Below are 19928 nucleotides of genomic sequence, written 5' to 3' on the forward strand. Positions count from 1 at the left end.
TTATATTTTGTGATGAATTTAACAGCCAACACTGGCCCAAAGTGTGCACTAGTGCTGCTAACTGGAGCTGATTTACATCTCAAATTGGCACTTTCCCAAATACTAAGGGACTGTTCGTTATTTATTAGATGGGGGTGGTGTTGGGGGGAGGAGGGGGATTGTAGCTGAGGTGTGACTTTGTTTTTTTTTTTTATCTCGACCCTCCCCGGAGCCACAATTTTTTTTCCTTGAGCCTCCTTGAGTGACTGGGGGAATGTGCATGACCCTCCCTCCACCATAAATAACCATATTTTATTATATTCACGTTAGGTAGTATTGGAAAAAATAAAAAGCAAAGGCTGACCTTTTCTAACCATTATGTTTAATAGCAAACCGTGACTCTTAAAGGTTGGCCCTCTGACCCCCCTTCCTTCATCAGGGAAAAAAAGCAAACTACCAGATCAACTCAGGGTTTCCGCCAGTGTATTGAAAGAGTGACCCCCTGCCAAGCCGAAGCATCAGGAATGTTTTTTTTTTGTATTTTTAGATGTTTTCTGACCTAAAATGTGTTATACACATTAGTTATTTAGCGTAGCTCCTTTTAGCTCAGTGCATAGCGAGTGTGCGGTGATGGTGAGGCCGCTGTGCACACAGACGCGGGTACAAGCCAGAACCGGAATAACCCGCCTGCCATCCGGAGAGAGACACACCGAGAGCAGGCTGAGCAGGCAGAGAGCGGGAGAGTTTCTGCCAAAAACAAGCACTGAGACCCGGGGAGACATGAGAGCAGCTGCTCGCTAACAACTACGTGTGTTTAGAGCAGAGAGCATGAGAGAAGAAAAATGTCTCACTCTGCTGCTCTGTGGTGCGACTCTGCTGCTGCTGCTGCAGATGGTCACAGAACAGACACTTTAAGTTTACAATTGTAGCGTCTGTCATCTGACTAAGCATTGATAACATGCTAACATCCCCCCGTCCCACCCTCCGCAAACCCTGCAACTTACTGTGTCCCCTCCTACACTACTGCAAAAGTTACCAAAATATAATATTATTCAAAATCTGAAATAAAAATAGGATGCTAACTTAGTCCAGCTAATGCAACCAGCAAACAGCATGGAGGGAGTGAAAGTTACCACCAAAAAAAAGAGCTAATTTCTTAAGCAAAATGCAAATCCTCATTACAAATAATCGCATCATCACACAAGCTGTGTGCGCTTCAGCAGAATATGGGTGCATGACAGCCACCCCTCCTACCACACAAAACTAACAAACTTTAATAAGCCTACACATCAAACACACACATAACAGTGCACTCACAGCCAACATTAGCGACGTGCACATTAATGATCGCTTTCCCAAATAAACACAGCGGCCGTTATTAGATTTTAAAAACTTACCCTTTGATGATCGCATTAACGAAAGTTACTTGAAAACAAAAAAACAAGTTACTTGTTTTCTGCACCAAATTAGCTCTGGTGAAGGTCTTCCTTTGCCGATTATCTCCAACTTTTCATTATAAATTAATCTTGAAAGTTTGATATGGTTATGATTGGTCAATTTTACTAGCATTTGAAATTACGCAGCCCTCTGTAAAATTATAGCTGGACCACCAATCACAGAGCTGTAAGTAGCATTTTCTTCCCAGCAACTGCAGAGGCGCAAAATTCTGATAGGCTGACAAAAGGGGCGTCTTTCACTTAACCCTTCACATTCCAACACAAACTGACTAGGCAGGTTTGAAGGTCCAGTGTGGGAGATACCATATTTAGTGAGTTTCATCACCATAGAGCAGTAAAACATTTATTTTGAAAAGAAAAAAACTTTTAAAATAAATAGTAAATACAACCTTTTAAAGTTGTATGTCCCTCCTCTAAGCCAAAATAAAAAACAAGTCTATCCCCAGTGCTTAAAAATAATTTGACATGCCTCCCCCATTTTGCACCAACCCCCCCTCCTTTCATAAATAACGAACAGTCCCTAGGCACATCTGGCAGCCTAAATGAGCAGAATCCGGCTCATATTTTGCAATGTCAATGTCAATGCACAGCCAAGTGTGCTGCCACTCAGCTGTACTCATCCCGACATGGCTCCTAACTTTTGATCATACATGGTCGATAGACAAAGTTTCAAGTCTCCCCATAAATGTCCCAATGAAATAAATGATCAACCGATTCAAAACCTTTTAAGTGGTCAGTCAAAATGTTCCCATTAATGTTCGCTGTGTACCATTAGTCTTCGATGAATTCAGCTTAGATGTGTTTTAAACATCTTTTCAGTTGGTGATTAGATCACTGTGTTTCATCACTAATTTGATCTCTGTACTTAAAATGCAAAAAAGAGACTTTCTGTCTGTGCATATGCTCAAATTTGCGTATGCTTCTGAACATACTTGTTCAAACATATTTGCATGCACACGCACACATACACATTAACACACATAACATGATCTGAAGCCAGTGTAGGGGTGCATCATATCTGTTTACAGTAGTTAAATATTGATGTTCAAGATCTGTCAAAGACGTTGGGCTCAGCCCACCCCCTACCTCACCAGCTCCCCTCCTTACTAATGTATGAACAAATATGATTTATTAATTCCCCCCCAACTCATCCCAGACTCCAATTGTTTCAAAAGTTTCTGACTACGTAATTTGCCACCCTTGTTTATCAGCCTGGTTTTGCAACTTGCAACACAATGAGGCACAGTGAAGAATGTCGAGCATTGTCATGGGAGAATTTGATAAAATATGCACAAATTACAAAATGGAGACAATTTTCTTGCTCTTCTCCCACCACCCCCCACCCCCATTCCCCCTCTCACTCCTGCCTTCTCATTTCCCTTTTCATCTCTTCATAGCTTGCATTCTCGGTGATAAGTGTGTGACTGAGTGCCTGACAGTCAGCAAGCATATGGAGTGTGTGTGTGGTCCTGCCAAGCAATGGAGAAATCACAGACAGGATGGCAGCACTGTAGCGTATTAGAGTAATCAGAGGGAAATTATCGCCCTTAAGTAGCTTTTGGACATCTGCAAGGGGTGCACGCATATTGTAGATACAGCACACACACATACACACAGAGGAACAGCATGCTCAGATACCTGACAGCGAACAGATGGACTCGGCACAACCTGTTTCAGACATGCTTCTCTACTTAAAAAGAGTAATCATAGAAAACTAAAAGCTGGCACTCCCTCAGGCTCGTCTTTCTAATAAGCACATGAGTAAAGCCTTTTTTGAATGATGAAAGAAAACAGGAAGTCAGATGTTTAGGAGTGTGTTTAGAGGTGTAGTCAGTCGCAATCCCCCCACTCACCATCCCATCCATGCAGGTGAGAAGATGAGCATTGAATTTGATAGGTGTGTGTTTATCATGTGAGAAATGCAGCAATTTTATTCAGGCCTGATGTTGACTTGTGCTTAAACCAATATGTTCTCGCAGGATGATGTTGCATACATTTTTGCAGATCATATGCTATGAACTTATTCACATTTATTAATTTTTATAAATTGATTTGCTTTGTTCGTTGCTCACTGTTTCTCACCAACTTTTAAATCATGTAAACACAATGATTGATCCATGCCCCTCACTGCTGTTTTGACTTGTACATGAAGCTTAATTTTCCAGCATATGTTTGCTTACATCTTTGCCACTAAACAAATGTATAGAATAGAATAGAATAGAATAAAATAGAATAGAACAGAGTAGAGTATATCTTTATTGTCCACCAGGGTGGAAAATTTTCCTCGGCTCACCAATACATGAAGACACACTACGCATGATTCAATCTCAAAGAACTGCAACAAACAATTATTTTGTGGCTCTGTGGATGGCAATAGCAGTCTGTTGGTCAGTTTGTCCACTACTTTGGTCCACACTGTAATATCTCAAAAACTACTGATTGCCATTAAATTTTTATTCAGGTATTCGTGTTGACCAGAGGATGAATCCTAATTTCCTCACTAGGGCCAACAGCAGGTAAAAATTTGAATTTGTCCAATAATTTGTTTTTGCATTTCCTAATTTCGACATCACTCCTGGAGTTTGGGGTGTTACTGACACATGTGAGGTGCTCCCAAGGGACTCTCCATAACCTGTTGTTCCCCCTCTCCTTTTCACAAAGTTAGATTGTAAAAAATAGGCAATAAATGAAAAGTGCAAGTGCATTGTGTTTTACGAGACGAGTCACGTGACATTTTACGAGTCACATGCTCCCTGCATTTGTGGATTTTGTGTGTAACGGCATGGTAGAACAGTCTAAAAATAATCCACACAAATAGGTTGAGAGTCACAAATATATTTCCATTTAAAAATGCAAAGTTAACATACAAACAATGATATACAATTGGTAAATTAGAGGCACAGTTAGAGATTTACAGATACAAATTACTCTGTATTTATTTCTGCACTGTGTTTTACAAGTTACGTAACTTGTCATTTGTTTGTGAATACTAATGAGACTGTTTTAATCCCACATTATTGACTGTGGTAGATTTTTCTTTTCTTGTGTGTGTTCACCTCATTCATGACCTCCTTTTTTGACGATGTGGTCAGACGTGTCTTGCACTACAAGTGACTTGCAGAATTGTGCGGCTGTCTGTTTTGCTTGTAGGTTTCTAAGAGAAAGAAAAGAGAAAAGAGAGAATGCGGGGGGGAGGGAGGGTTGTGTGCCATCAAACCATCATAAAGTGTCAGGTTTTGTCTGTAGGAAGCCTGATGCAAGTGTGATGGGGCCCTCCTTTGCCTGTCCCCTCTCCCCTGGTTCTCATTTCACAGGTGGACGAACACATTAGTTCCAGCCCTAATCCATCACCATGGATCCCAGCTCACATGTAGGGAATACACTTTAATACACACATACACACACACATTCACCCACATACGTAAACATGGCTGGACACACACATATCAGTTTGAATGCTTGGAAGGTCAATGAAAGGTCAAAGCTTTCTCACTGTTTCTAGTTCACTTTGTGATTAAGAAAGAGGAGCAATAACACACATACGCACACACACACTTTGATGAATCAGATGCTTATCAGCCTTAGTCGCTAGATTTAACGGGTCTCAAATTGTCTTACATTTTATCTCAACGCTGCTTCTGCACTTCACAAACATGTGCATTGTTGCACACTCCTTTCCACCCGCTTTCAGATCATTCCATGTCACTGGCTGCTGCTGGTGGGTCTCCTTAAGTGCAGGGCATCAGCCTGAGGTGAAATGTTCCATTTTGACATTCATGCGGATCGTCATCTCTTGGAAAGCAGCTTGGTTACATTGCTGCTGCTATCGGAGATGCTGCATTGTTGTGAGGAAAATGTCAAGGAAGCAAGGAGTAAGGAATGGGGAAGAGAGTAGAGTGACAAAGCATGAATTTTTTTTCACTTTTGCAATATACATGTGCATAAGTGTACGTGTGTAGCCTACAGTATGCAGTACATACTATTTCTACATGTCTCACGGTCTCAATTTGTATTCATTTTGCACCTAGAGTCATAAGCACCCACTCTACCTGGGGGCTAGTGTCCCATTTTTAGTGCTGATTTGTGTTTAACCTCACAATGATGTTATAAACACTCCCTTAACAAAGTATGAAAAAATCCATCCAACTCTTCTGGCTACCTCTATCATGGGAGCAATTTGCAACTTTCTCATCTCAAGGCTATTTGTCTGCATCTACACCACTGGGGTTTCCGTGTGTGTGTGTGTGCATGTGTGTGTGTGCACGCTGTATGCAACACTCCATCTTAAATTGTGGCATTTAAAAAAAAAAAGGAGAGTAGCACAGAGAAAACACAGCCGTCCATGACTCTGGCCCACACACCACATGCTTCATGCCAACAGACAACCTTCACTGGTACTTAATTAATATAAGAATGGGGGAAGGACTGAGGTAGCTCCAATTAAAAAGCTTTTATGGCTAGTTCATTTTATTCACCACAGGTTGTTACACTCTGCAGGGAAAAATCAGAGCCAAGCTGTGTATCTTTACTAAATGTGCTTGTTTGTATGTACCTAGTCTTTAGCAAAAACATCTGCAATATCCTTTGTGCACCACTATGTGAGCAGCAAAAAGCAGTCATGTATGCAAACATGTATGTATCTACCATTCACAGCCATTGTTTTATCGCTTTCCTTTCTGATGCTGTTGCAGCAACAATGGAGCTTTGCAGCATCTTGAGAATCCAGCCCACACTGTTTAAAATTCAAGTTGAGCTCACTATTTCCTGTGTGTCTGACTTGGTTTAAGGAGACATATAACCCACATATAACATTTCACCAGATGTCACAAAAGTTATTCAGTCATTCATTATAGCCATTTAGCGTCGAGCGTTAGCATGGTAGCTGACTTACATCAACCCTGTTGGAGATTTTCTCCATGTCACAGCACCCTGTCGAGGATTTCAGTCTTTCAGTCTGGGCATAGTCACTCAGCTGTTTCAAGTCAGCGAGACCAACTCCACCCTGGACACAGCTCAATCTTCTTTAGCTGAGGATTTCTTTCTTTCTTTCTTTCTTTCTTTCTTTCTTTCTTTCTTTCTTTCTTTCTTTCTTTCTTTCTTTCTTTCTTTCTCACCTAGGTTGCATAATAAAGAGGAGCACCCTTATTTTAAATGGGAAATGCTGAACAGAAAAGTTTTGTAATACAGATCCTCTTTTATGCACAATCTCCAAGTCTATGATATTACTTTTTCCTCTGCTACCTGAGAATGAATTCATTACTTTTCATGCTGTTTTGCTGGTAATTGGGATGTGAAAAACTAAGCAGGAGATGAATCTGTGATTAATTTAATTCAAATGAAAAAACTTTTGCTCAAAGGAAGCAGACTGCACTGTGACTTGAATAGTTGAGTAAATTTACCAAGTGATGGGCGATATCACAGTATTAAATTGCAAGTCTCTCTTAATGCAATACTTAGGTGCCCATATAGTTTTGGTCACTTTTTCCATTGCTCTTGCCCATACGGGGTGCAAAGCAATCCTTTCATAGTGCGACTTTAATGTAAGAAATGGCGGACAAAGCACAATTCTGAGATAGCCGAATGATATTATTAAGTACACACATATGTCATTAACATTTTCCTTCTACTAGGGATGTGCAGAGGGCCCACTATTTGTATTTGTGTCTGTATTTGTTGAGGCAGTAGTTGAGGCATATGACATACATATATGTATACATATATATATATATATATATATATATATATATATAGTCATAGTCATATATAGTCATGTTGCATTAGTAAAAAAACACAAAGTGGGAATTTGTACTAAAAACAAAAAACAATGAAAAATAAGAACCCAGTTGTTTGGCTAAGACTACTGAACCTAATTTTATACTGTATTTTTGCACAGAATGATGACGGTGGATTAATGCATACAGTATATCACTGCATATATATTATGTATTAACTCATTTTGCCAGTTTTTAAATACGGTTTGCTTATCAATTTGGACAACTGGATCTTGTAACACTATTATTTGTCTGCTATATGTTGAAATATAGTTATTCAGTACTTCACACTTTGCATACCAGCCATTTTTGCACAACAGCAATACCATACCAAGGAATTTCACAGTTAATTACCATTTCTCACTCACAATGTAATCACTAAGGAAACAAAACACTGTAAATCGGCCGATTTCAAGCTGGTGGAGTGCTGTGTGCATATTTGTGAATATAAGATGATATGGAGCCACTTGCACCTTGCAGAGACTCAGTTTAATGTGACTTTATCTGTCTGGTGGCTTCTGGATCACAGCAAGGCTCTGGTATCTCCAGCTCACTGGGGTTGCAGAGGTATACTTCGGAAACCAGAGGAGGCATAGCAATTAGATAGCAGAAGTTAAATCTCATATGTGGGGGGTAATAGGGAAATGTAGGGCCAATTTTTCCACTCTGTAAAAGAAGTTTCAGTGAATATAATTGAGATGTACTAAAACTGCTTTCATATACAGGATAAACAGATGTGTTGGAGCTGGATCCCAGAATGAACTAGGTTTTAATCAATCAATTCATCATGTGATCAATTATTTATCCTCATTTGGCCTTATTTTGGTTTGTACATAAGATTTCTGCATCACTTACAATGCAAGTCATCCCTCTCAACACTGAGATTACTGTTTAATAGTGTTGATAAACAGAAGCCACCTGATCTTGGCAATCTGTTTTGTTTTGATCATCAAGTAGCAGGGAAATTTAGATTAATTAGCAATAAATGGCAAACTAAATTGAATAAAACACAGCAATCAGATTTGTTGCCGGTATTTCAAGGGAGAAGAGGACAAAGTGATGGAGTATGTGCAGGATTCTTTTAGGCACAGACGTGTTTGTTTGTTTGTTTCACCTCATCCTTTAATGATTGTCAATCCATCAGGGTGTTGAGTTTTTTTTTGTTTTGTTTTTTTTTTCATGCCAGGTGACCCAGCGGGCATCATTATTCTTCTGGTCAGACCAAATGTTGCTCTGCTGGCCAGCCGGCTGATGTCGCAACTATACTGTGCTACTCATTTATTGGGTATACCTGTGTAATCTAATGCAATCCAATAAAACTGCCTCAATAAATCCTACCTTTTTAAAGCTTCAGTTCTGTTGATGGTAACACTTTATAATAACCATTTTCAATAAATGGTAAATTGATAGTTAATTAAACTTTAGGTAATAGTCATTTTACTGTTAACAAACAATGAAATGATAATCAATAATGTTCACTAATTATTAGTAACGCTAAAATTTGTTATTTTATCATTAGTTTTTAATAATAATAATAAAATAATTACTTTTTAAATTATATATTGTATCATAGCTAATAAGAGACAATAACAATAACAATTACATTCTGATTAAGACATAAGACACTTAATTGTCATTGTAGTCATACAATGAAATTATGTTTGGTAACTCTCAGTGACCAGCAGCAATAGAGAATAAGATAAAAAAAAAAAAAAACATAGCAAGATAAAAACAAGATATTAAAAGATAATAAATAATAAAAAGGGATTGCACGTCAAGTTAGATATATGTAATAAAGTGTTGGAGTGCATTAACAGCAGTTGGAGTGGGGGGTGGGTGGTAATATTTACAGTCTTCAGTCCACAGTTGCTATCGGAGGATGGGGGGTGAGGGGGGTTACAATTCTGGAGAAAAAAGCTTTTCTTCTGTCTGTTTGTTCAGGCTTTGATGGCTTTGTATCTCATCCCTGATGGCAAGAGGACAAACAGACCGTGACCTGGGTGGGTTGGGTCCTTCCAGATGTTGCTAGCCTTCTTGTGTAGACGGCTAGCTTACACTGTGTCCATGTTTGGGAGCACAGTTCCCACAATCTTCTGTGCCGTTTTTACAACCCAGACCAAGTCCTTCTAATTCTTGGCAGTACAGCTGGCATATTACACTGTGGCACAGTAGCAGATGATACTCTCTATGGCACTTCTATAAAAGTTTATTATGAGTTGAGTGGGAAGTTTGGCCTGTTTGAGTTTTCTTAAGAAAAGTTGAGCTTTTCTTCACCAAGTGGGAGGTGTTAAGGGACCATGAGAGATCTTTGGATTCCCAGGAATCTGATGTCGTTGACACTCTCCACCTCTTCACTATTTCTGTGGAAAGGGGGATGTGTGGTCTTTCTGGATCTCCTAAAGTCCACAATGATCTCCTTGGTTTTTGTGGTGTTCAGGACCAGATTATTGTCCGAACACCACTCGGCCAGATGTTGGACCTCCACTGTGTAGCATGTCTCCTCGTTGTCAGATACAAGTCCCATAATAGTGGTGTCATCAGCAAATTTCACTATAGTGTTTGAGGAGTTGATGGGGGTGCAGTAATGGGTGAAGAAGGCTGGACTGAGCACACAGCCCTGTGGTGCACCTGTGTTCAGGATGGGGGTCAAGGATGTGTGGTTGCCCATTCTGACATTTTGTGGTCTGTTAGTGAGGAAATGGCTAATCCCAGGTTGTTGAGTTTCTCAACCGGTTTATGGGCTATCATAGTATTGAAAGCAGAACTAAAATCAATGAACAGCATCATGACATATGTGTTTGGATGCTCCAGGTTTGACAGGGCTGTATGAAGTACGACTGCATCCTCTGTAGATCTGTTTCCTCAATAAGCAAACTGGTAGCTGTCCAGATCAGTGGGCATGCCGGCCTTGATATGAGATAGTAAGAGCTTCTCAAAGTACTTCATAACAACTGGTGTTAGGGCAACTGATTACATTAGTAAATTTATTAACAGTTTATTGTTGAACACATTATAACATTTTATATACTATATTAAGTAATTGTTAATGATTACCAAATTTGTAAACCTTGAAGAAATTGTTTGTAAAACATACTTAAAGGTATAATCTGTAATACTGTCAAACAACGACCTCTAGGCAAAAGAGCCCTGCTTGGTATTTTGTTTACTTTTTTGTTTTGGTCTGATGTGTAGGATGGCGCCAAAATGCTGCTTACAGACAATGGGAGTCCATTGCAAACTCCATTTCCAAGGATGCTTTGCGATTTTCACAGCAGGGAACAGTCAACATACAGTCTCTCAATGGCGGAGACGCTCCTGCACAGCGGAGCGTCCTGATGACGCAGCCATGACATCACCGCCCCTTTAAAAGCTGAACGTGCCCTGAAGCACACGCCTTTCCCATGTCGCTGAGCTAGGGGTTACCTCTGTTCCTCTGTGAGTCAGCTTGACTAAAGGGGATACCCCACGCACATGTTTTCCCCTCATTCAAGACTCCCCTCACCGAACAAGACGAGACTTCGCCCGTGTTCACCCGAACACATTCCTGGATCCAAGAGAGACCGCTGCTGCAACCAGCGTCCTCAAATTCCCTCGAGAAGGAAGAAACAAAGTTTCTTCAGGAAGACGTGGAACTTCTCTGCCCCGCTCATCTTCACCGAGTCGACTCTGCTGTTCTCTCCGCCACACCACTCAGAGCCAGCTCCCATGATTTTTGCCTGCATCTGAGCCAAAGACAAAGTTTTTACACGCCCTGCTCGCTTTCTGAAGCGACCAAGTAAGAGACATAAGTCTGGGCAGAGGCAGTGTTAGTTGTGTGTTCTTTTCAGCATCAGTTGCTGTTGTTTAGCATTTAGCTTTTTAGCTTTATTGCTATTGTTTTGTTGTGTGAGTTGACGGACCACCGAGTCCATTTTTCTCTGGTTTACTCCGAGGAGTATTTTAAGTTTGCTGCCTGTTTAGTTGTGTTCACCACGCTAGACTGTTTTGTGTTTGTCCCCCTCAGGACTACTGCTGTGTTTGTGCCACTGTGAGTGAGGAAGTAAGTTGCTTTGTCGATCAGAAACCAGACAATGTGCGTCACAGACTGCCGTCCGTCCGTTATCTATGATAATTATGAATTATTGCTAATAGCGAAACGCACTACTGCCCGTCCCAACACCACCACAAAATGAAGATGAAGGACAGCAGTTGTGGAGACCTCCATGAATAGTGGGTAGCCAATTTCTCATAGGCATCTATGATATGGCCTAAAAGGACAGACATAATTGGATAGTTTACGTAATCTGTGCCAGTCACACTTGTATCTAACTCTTTGGCATACACCTACAGTATTTGTGCAGCTACACCCTCCCTAACCTCATCTCCTGATCAGCGGACTCTCTCTCTCTACTCCACAGTTGTACCTCTCTCAAACACGATAAATTAACAGCGTCTTGTTCATGATTAGAATCATGGTCAACCATTTATGGTGATCTGATGTTAGTAAGGCCATTACATTGTGTACTACTGAATAGTTGCAATCAGTGTTGGTATTTTCTCCCATTCACCTGTCCTGCTGATTTCCTTGCTATAATTCTCTTCCTAAAGTAGACTTTTATCCAGCCAGGCATGAAACACTCTGCAAGGGGTAAAATATATTAGCAATTTGTGATAACATTTGTAAACATCCATGTATTGATGTGATGGTTCTAGGTGGTTGGTTGTTCTCATGTAATGCGTTCATTGCACGCCCATTACACTATCCAGCATTAGCTCAAATACCTCCTGAGCTATGAATCTGAGCTAAGATTTAGGAATAATATATCTGTGGCCATAATCTTATAGCGAAGCTTATTTAGCATTAGTTCAAGTCTTAAAGGACCAGTGTGTGGGATTTAGTGGCATCTAGTGGTGAGGTTGCAAATTGCAACCAAATATATACCCCTCTCTCTCCCCCTCCAAGCATGTAGGAGGACCTAGGGGGGCCACGAAACTCTCTAGAGCCAGTGTTTGGTTTGTCCATTCTGGGCTACTGTAGAAACATAGCAATGTGACATGGCAGTCTCTGTGGAAGAGGAGCCACTCCCTATTTATTTTTTATTCAATTCTTATTTTCAGGTGATTATACACTAATTAAAACATACTTATGAATATTGTATTCCATTTCTGCCAAGTCTGTTCCGATAGAGGCCACTAAATTCTACACACTGCACCTTTAAATCAGGGTACAATAAACTCCGATCATTGATTGCTTTTTTTGGTGTTCTGCTCAAAGCTGCCTTGCCTTCAGACTGTGGCAGAAACACTAGCTGGCTGGTTTTGACTTCTTTGTCCTCGGCAGACAGTCAGATAAAGCTGCAGCGCTGCACTGGACTACTACAATCATTGATTTTTAAAATCAAGGAAACAGTGGTGGAGTTGTGTAATGATTACATTAGGGCTGTCTCAATTGCAATTGTTTTTGTGCTTTGAGGCTTCACTAGTAATTATCATGGAATAATCAAAGCTTCAGTCTTCCCACACAAAAGTTTCAATGCAGTGGGTTAATGAGAGCAATGTGTCAGATAGGTTTTCACTGTATTTTTAACTTAATTTAACAGTTAAGTGTTCATTACAGTATTCTGCTGTAGAATGTGAGGTTTACAGTTTGATACTGTAGCCAGGCCTGCAGTAATATACTGTATTTTTACAGTGTTGCTATTGTAATCTACATGTTTCTTACTGTAAATGTTAAAGTACACAACTGAAAAGTGTACTTCTTATTCATATTAATAAAAACAACTATAAATTGCAGACATATACTGTAAATAACAATGTATCTTCAAGCTTAATGGTCCGGTAATGAGATCAGCTCAGTTTTACATTTAAAATGCATAACCCTTAAAATTTATTATGAAAGAGGATGAGACAAGTGACAGCTTTATGGAACTGAACGTTTATTCAAAAGCTTTCAAATATGCCGAGTATTTTCAAGAATGTTTGAAAAAACAATTCTTATGGTTCATGCCCTTTCAAAAGGGGTCAACGTAAATCTATTAATCATAATATCCTGAGCTGCCAGCAAAACTTAGTCATGAGTCTGAACAGCAACTGTTTTACAAACTACTTTTTAAAATATAAAGGCACAAATACACAATTTGTAATGCCTTCAAATGTCCTCTGTTATAATTGGCAGAGGGTTGGTTTCCAGGCTCACAGCTCACTGAGTGAGAATGAAACACGAATGAAAGTCAAGCACAGAGTGAGAGAAAGAGAAATGAAACAGTTGAATGGGAGAGATCAACATTTTGAACAATGACACCTAGCATACCTTTAAGGAGTGACATCAAGTTCTTCAGAAGAGTGGTGACAAGGAATCTCTGTGGGCTTGTTTGTCTTCTTAGGCATTTCTTTCCCTGGTCAGCCTCTGTTCCCCTCTCAGGGTTAATCACAATGAAGTACCTGAAGACAACATGTAACAAATCAACTATTATGTCCTAGGTTTTAGTACAGCTTGGCAACAAACTACAGTAATATTTGCAGCAACCTAGCTTCAGCTTAGAAACACACTTGGATTGAGCTAAGATGACCAATATAAACACTCTGTCTTTTGGGGCTCAGCAGCAAACATATCTTAATCAACTTGACTACATAGTTGAATAAACTTCAATTGTTATGTGCTTTAGATAGAATGCTATTAATTATTATGAAATGCAAGTGGGATAAACAAGGTGTGGGTATAGACCAGGCTGGACTAACGTTAGCATTCACTAATGTGTATTTCAAGAAAAAACAGCCATCCTAAAATAATCTTTAAACTAGACTTGCAAACAGCAGTGAAAATAATGTTTAAATACTGGTAATTCAAACTTCCAACTGAAGAACATTACCTGAAAATGCTCTCTTGTGCCTGTCAGGTGCATGCTAGGATTATACCAGTTAAATATTAGAACAAAATTACTAATTGCATAAGCAGATGCACAAACGTCATTCTGTATTCTGAGTATGATGTTACTGACCTTTTGGTTTGATTCCACAAAGGAGGATGAACGATGATTATATGATGTCGATGGTTGCCTGTGGCTTCTGTCCCTCTATTAACTGTAGCGGCAAAAATGAAAATACCATCAAGTGTTACCGTAGCCTACTGTTAATGTTTGTTCTTGGTTTTGGCTCAGCATCAGAATTTACAGTATGTTACCATATATAGAAAGAATAGTACCTTACTGTTGGAATTTGTATGAACGAAAAACCCTGACTGGCCTTGAACCGTGAACCCTGTGCTTACCAACACCACTTGACCATGAGAGTTAAATACCACAGTCTTAACCATACCACCACCTGAAAAAGATCCAGTTCAGAAAGCAAAGCGGGGGTCTTTAAAGATAGTATTGTGTTTATTTACTTTGTTTTTGTTTTGGGCCAATGTGTGGGTTGGAATTTAGTAACTTATTATACTGTGAATTTCTCCAGACCTCTCTTGGCAGAGCCTGAGGTGTGGCCAGCAGTAGTGACTCCTCCCCTGTATTCACTGAAATCCAACCCAAACAATAGTGTTTTCTCCAGCTGAGGAACATCGCTAAAATTAGTTCCTTCATATCTTTTACAGACCTTGAAAAAGTCATCCATGCTTTTATTTCTTCACGTTTAGATTACTGTAACTCCCTATACTCAGGGCTGAGTCAGAAAGCCACTTCCCGCCTTCAGCTGGTACAAAATGCTGCTGCTAGACTTTTAATTAACTCAGGGAGACAAGACCATATTACACGCATCCTTGCCTCTCTTCATTGGTGGCCTGTAGTTTTTAGAGTTGATTTTACCGATAACTTTTAAAGCTTTACAAGGTCAGGCTCTGATTTACATTTCAGACCTGTTAGTCCCCTATGAGCCTGAGCGTAGCCTGAGATCCTCAGGTAGGGGTCTCCTGGTTGTTCCTGAAATATGCCTTATCACCAAAGGTGACCAGTTTTCTGCTGTCTGGGTGACTCAATAATTTGATTTATTTCATTTTATTTTTTGCAATTGTTTCTGATAACAAATTGCTATCTTCCCCTTTGCTCTTATGTTTTTTGTGTGTCATTTTTAATTATGTATTATTCTGTTCTGTGAAGCACTTTGTAACCCTGTTTCAAAAGGTGCTATAAAAATAAAGTTTGATTAGTCTAAAAGATATTATGTACCTTTTCAACAATTTTATATAACTTCTTTGAATTTGTGGAACATGTTTGTTAAGTTTTTTTGCAAAGGAACTAGTCTAGTTTTTATTATTTATTTTCCAGCACTTCTTTCTTTGCTTGTATTGAACAAGCCTCTTTTTGGTGGGTGTAGCACACACCAGATTTTAAATGATTTTTTTTCTTTCCCTGCCTAGCTACCCCACACACAAGAGTAAAAAACATTTACGAACTGGGTAGTACATTAAGTAGGTATTGTTCCTGGCTCCAAAAAGCACAACTAATTGATTAATCAAAGCTAATTTATTGCTTGTGTCCCCCTAATTTTTCCCCAGCACCCAAATAACATTTCAGACTGCCGAATCCATACAAAGACTAGGTTAAACCCATTATCCAAATATGCCCCCTTAAATGTAATTTCATTTTAGACATTTCATTTGTTTTACGAAGGGAGGCAACATTGTTCATAACTCCATGACAGTTTGTTCCATCATTGTGAAACTTTGTCTAAATGTGGGCAGGCACATTGGTAATGCCGACAGTGCTGGACTGTACTTTGAATCACTGTCATACCCATAATCATAGTAAATAATGCCCTCCCAGGTGTAGTTGCTGAAGTATTGTCTGCATAAGGCCACAACATTTTCACCATTAATATTATGTATTTTCAGGTTTGCACAAGGCCTACAATTAAGACAAATAAACATGATGAAAAATGACACTGCTGCGAGCACACCTACACTGCCAAAGATGGCCAAAAAGCTGCAAGATGTCTGTGTTGAGGCGATGGAGAGAAGGAACAAAGATAAAGGTAGGAGGGCGAAGAGAGTTTGTGGTTATCGATGAAAGCCACTTCAGACGTGAAAGAAAGGTAAGTGCAAACACCATACATATAAAATTTCTGTGAGAATTCCCGCCACAAATCCAGTGCCATACAGCTCCATTGTATTAGATTGATAGCAGACATCTCTGTGGCAGATATCTCCAAAACTCAGCAAATCACACCAAACTATCTGGGTGGGTAGATAGCACTCTGGGTAAGAGGAAAGATATGTTTGTTTTTTTTATTATTATTTTGGGTGACCCAGATGAACAGTCTACAGTAGTAGGAGTAAGGGAAAATGTGATTTTAAAAACATCTGAAATGGCGGAAAATCCAAAATGACAGACTTGATAAGTTATTATGACAAATTTATTGTTCACAATGAGCTGTATCTTTGGGTTTTGTCATTGTATGACCAACAGGTAAGGAGATGCACTCATTGCCACCAAAAATAAAAAAGTTCTTCTTCAAGAGGTCATGAGTGTTCATAGCAAATTTAAAAAGATTGAAATGAAAACTATTCCAGTTTTAGCACTAACAGGAATGATCTGCAGATGCAGTGGTGGGGGTGAATCCATACTTTTATAACTCATTGAAGTAAATCTAATTGGCTTAATTTTATGTTTTAATGGCCAAATGATTACCATATATTAGTCATGTATGACCATATATTAGTCATACATCATCATGTGAATAATTACCATCTCTAATATGTGTTCTATTTGAATATTTTGACATTACAGACGTGGAAAATTGGCTGGTGAGTGGACAAGGAAGAAGTGGGAGTTTGGGATGATAGGCGTAAAGCACAGAGGACAGAAGACAGTGCCCGTTCTCCGCTTGGTGGAAAGACAGACCAGACGAGAGCTGATCCCACTGATTCTGTACCATGTTCGGACAGGATCCATAATATTGAGCGATGAGTGGCGGGCCTGCCGTCAGGCTCTGCCTGCATTTGGCTACAGGCATTACACAGTCAACCACAGTGCGGCATATGTCAATGCTGAAACAGGATGCCATACTGAACATACTGAGAGGGCCTGGAGGAGCTACAAAGAGACTCAGGGAATCGCACCAAGGACCTGCTAAGAGATCACCTGATTGTGATCAAGTGGAATGAATGGCTGTGTAAAAAGACACCATAATGGTTCATTAGGACACCTGCTCCATGATATTGCTAAGCAATACAAATAGACAGATGATCATGTGGAACTAAATATTACAGTATCTGCACTGAGGTCCATTTTACTGTAAAACACTTGGACTGTGCTGACTAATTTGGAACTCTAAAGCAATGATCAATGTTCACTTCAATAGCGGCCTTTCACAGAATGTTAAGAATGCCCATTTGTCCTCCATGTTGGAAGAAACAACAGTTGCTATGTGCAAAACAGTTGCTATGTGTTGATATGTGAAAAATATATCAACAAAAATTTTAGAATTTGGCATCTTATTACTGGATCTTGTAAACAAGTCATAGTGGTTGAGTAATATGTTTTTCCAATATTCTACCTCCTCTACCACTGCGCAGAAATTGGGCATTTTCTCTCTAAAGATGTTACCAATGGTTACAGGCAGCTATGTTCGAAGAATGAACTACAGAAACATTCTGTGCAAGGCGTCTGTTTTTTGGGAGAGGGCTAAAATGGAGCAGTGCTAGATAATTTGCTGAAATACGGGGTGAGTAGATAATGAAACATTTTATTTTAAAGTGAACTGTGCCTCTAAAGCACCCCTACCCACACATTTTGAATGCTGCATCACTGATTTATATTCAAGTAAAGTTGTCATTGCTGAGTTGTTGTGTTAACTTTTCTTTTTGTCATCCCATCGTTCTCATCTCCCACCGTGTTTATCTGTGATGCAGTGTTGCATGTTAATATTGACTTTCTGTTCATAAATGTGCGCAATATGATGATCAGATACAATTCTGATATCAGTGCACAAATAATCATTCTTTTATAGATCACCAATAAAAGATTTAATGGGGCCAAATAATGTTACTTGATGCTTTATAAACCACTTATTAATCATTTACTAATTATCATAAGTATAGGATGCAACTTTATAATAGCCACCCAAATAATGTTTATAGACGGTTTACATCAACAATTTCAGCGACGATTTCTTTCACTCGCTTCCAAAACCAATGTATGTGCTAAGATCTTTACGACATGAGGTGGTAGTGCTCATGCAGTCTTCATTTTAGGGAAAACACTACTGCTTTTGTCCACAGGGGCCACTAAAATCAACACAAAACAGTAACTTTAATATGCAAATTAGAAAGTAAGAGGTGACAGACAGTTCCCAGGTCAAGAGAGGCTATGCCGTTGTATGAATTTAACTTCATATTTCTTTTGGCCACGAAGGAGTTTGTGAGATTGTAGCTGTCTTTCTTTTAAACCTTTATTTATTCAGGGAAGTTTCACTGAGAGGAATCCTCTCTTTGGCAGGAACGCTCTGATCACATTAAAACAGTTACACACATTCACACACACAACCACAGTCTGATTTGCCGGCCACTGATCAGCAGTTGGGGTTAAGGGCCTTGCTCAAGGGCACCTCATTGTTTGTAACGAGGATGGGCAAGCGCTGCATTTTCACTTTCCCCACCCAGATTTATCCTGCCAGTCCGAGGATTGAACTGATGACCTTCTGGTAACAAGCTCACCACTGCCTTTGCTTGAGAGACTGTAGCAGAGAGAGGTGGACTTGGGTGGCCTCTCAACTTTTAGCACAAAAAGACAAATAAAAATACATGCACACTGCTATCTTGTTCCCAGTTGTTCTTTTATTCTACTCTATTCTTTTATTCTCTAAGTAGCAATACAGTGTGCTTAACTATCAATCTTGAATGTTGAGGTGAATATAGAAGAAGAGCAGTTGACATGCTACAGGCAACTAGAGGTACCTAAATCCCAGTCCTCATCATCCAGGCTCCCAAGGATGCTGTCATTCCATTTTTACCCCGCCATGATCTGATCAGAATGCAAGCTGGGATGTGATTTGGCTGATCTGATTGCATTCCAATTTGAATGCATCCTGCATGCATTTGCACTTGCATTAATATGTGTTTTTTTCTTTTATGTTAATAAAAACCAAATGGAGTCTATGTCACAGAGTTCATGATTGGTCTCTGGTCAATTTTGAGGCAGTGCTGTATTGGATTCCATCACATTAAATGTGTTGCAACATTTTGTCTGTCCCTATTTACTGTACAGTGTTTTCTGCAGCGTTAGTATTCCTCCACAGTGAGTGGCAGCAGATGAGGTATTTATTCCTCTCTAGGCTTTATTTGTATTGATCTACCTCTCTGAACACATTAGTCATCATTTCCCACAATCCTGACTGTGTAAAAACAAACTGTGTTGTTTTCATCCACATATCTTTGTGTTTGTGCACGTATGTTCATGTCTGTTAGTGAGTTAACTGTCCTTGAAGAAGTAAGTACCCACTTTAGAATCTTGCTTTAGGATCCTTGAAATTACTTTTCCTTTTGTCTACCTGGCCTTGTAGCGGTGGATAATGGCACACTCTCTAAATCACATATAGACATTCCAACCCACGTCTACAGGAGGATCGATGCTCAGCCCAGGTCTGGCAATCGACTAGATCTCTCTGTCTGAGGGCTTACAGTAAGGATGGCCTGTCCACTGCTCTACGGGCACTCTCAGCTCCCTGTTCAGACATTTGAGGCATAATGTCACTATAGCTGGACTTTATCCAGCCTGATGAGCAGAACTGCAGCTGAGGAGAGCAGACATCT

At 39.7% G+C, this 19928-nt stretch overlaps 1 long non-coding RNA gene across 3 annotated transcripts in view; it reads left to right on the forward strand.

The window, feature by feature from the left end:
- LOC137197862 (uncharacterized) overlaps positions 1–19356 on the forward strand; it is a 239677-nt gene extending 220321 nt beyond the window's left edge. For 2 of the 3 annotated variants that reach the window (XR_010931523.1, XR_010931521.1), the window contains one exon: positions 16906–19356. This is a non-coding gene — a long non-coding RNA (uncharacterized lncRNA). Of the gene's footprint in view, positions 1–16010; positions 16151–16905 lie in introns of all 3 variants that reach the window. The other variant, XR_010931522.1, reaches the window with a different exon arrangement.
- The last annotated feature ends 572 nt before the right edge of the window (positions 19357–19928 follow it).

The sequence above is a fragment of the Thunnus thynnus genome, chromosome 15 (assembly GCF_963924715.1).
Source record: "Thunnus thynnus chromosome 15, fThuThy2.1, whole genome shotgun sequence".
NCBI lineage: Eukaryota > Metazoa > Chordata > Actinopteri > Scombriformes > Scombridae > Thunnus > Thunnus thynnus.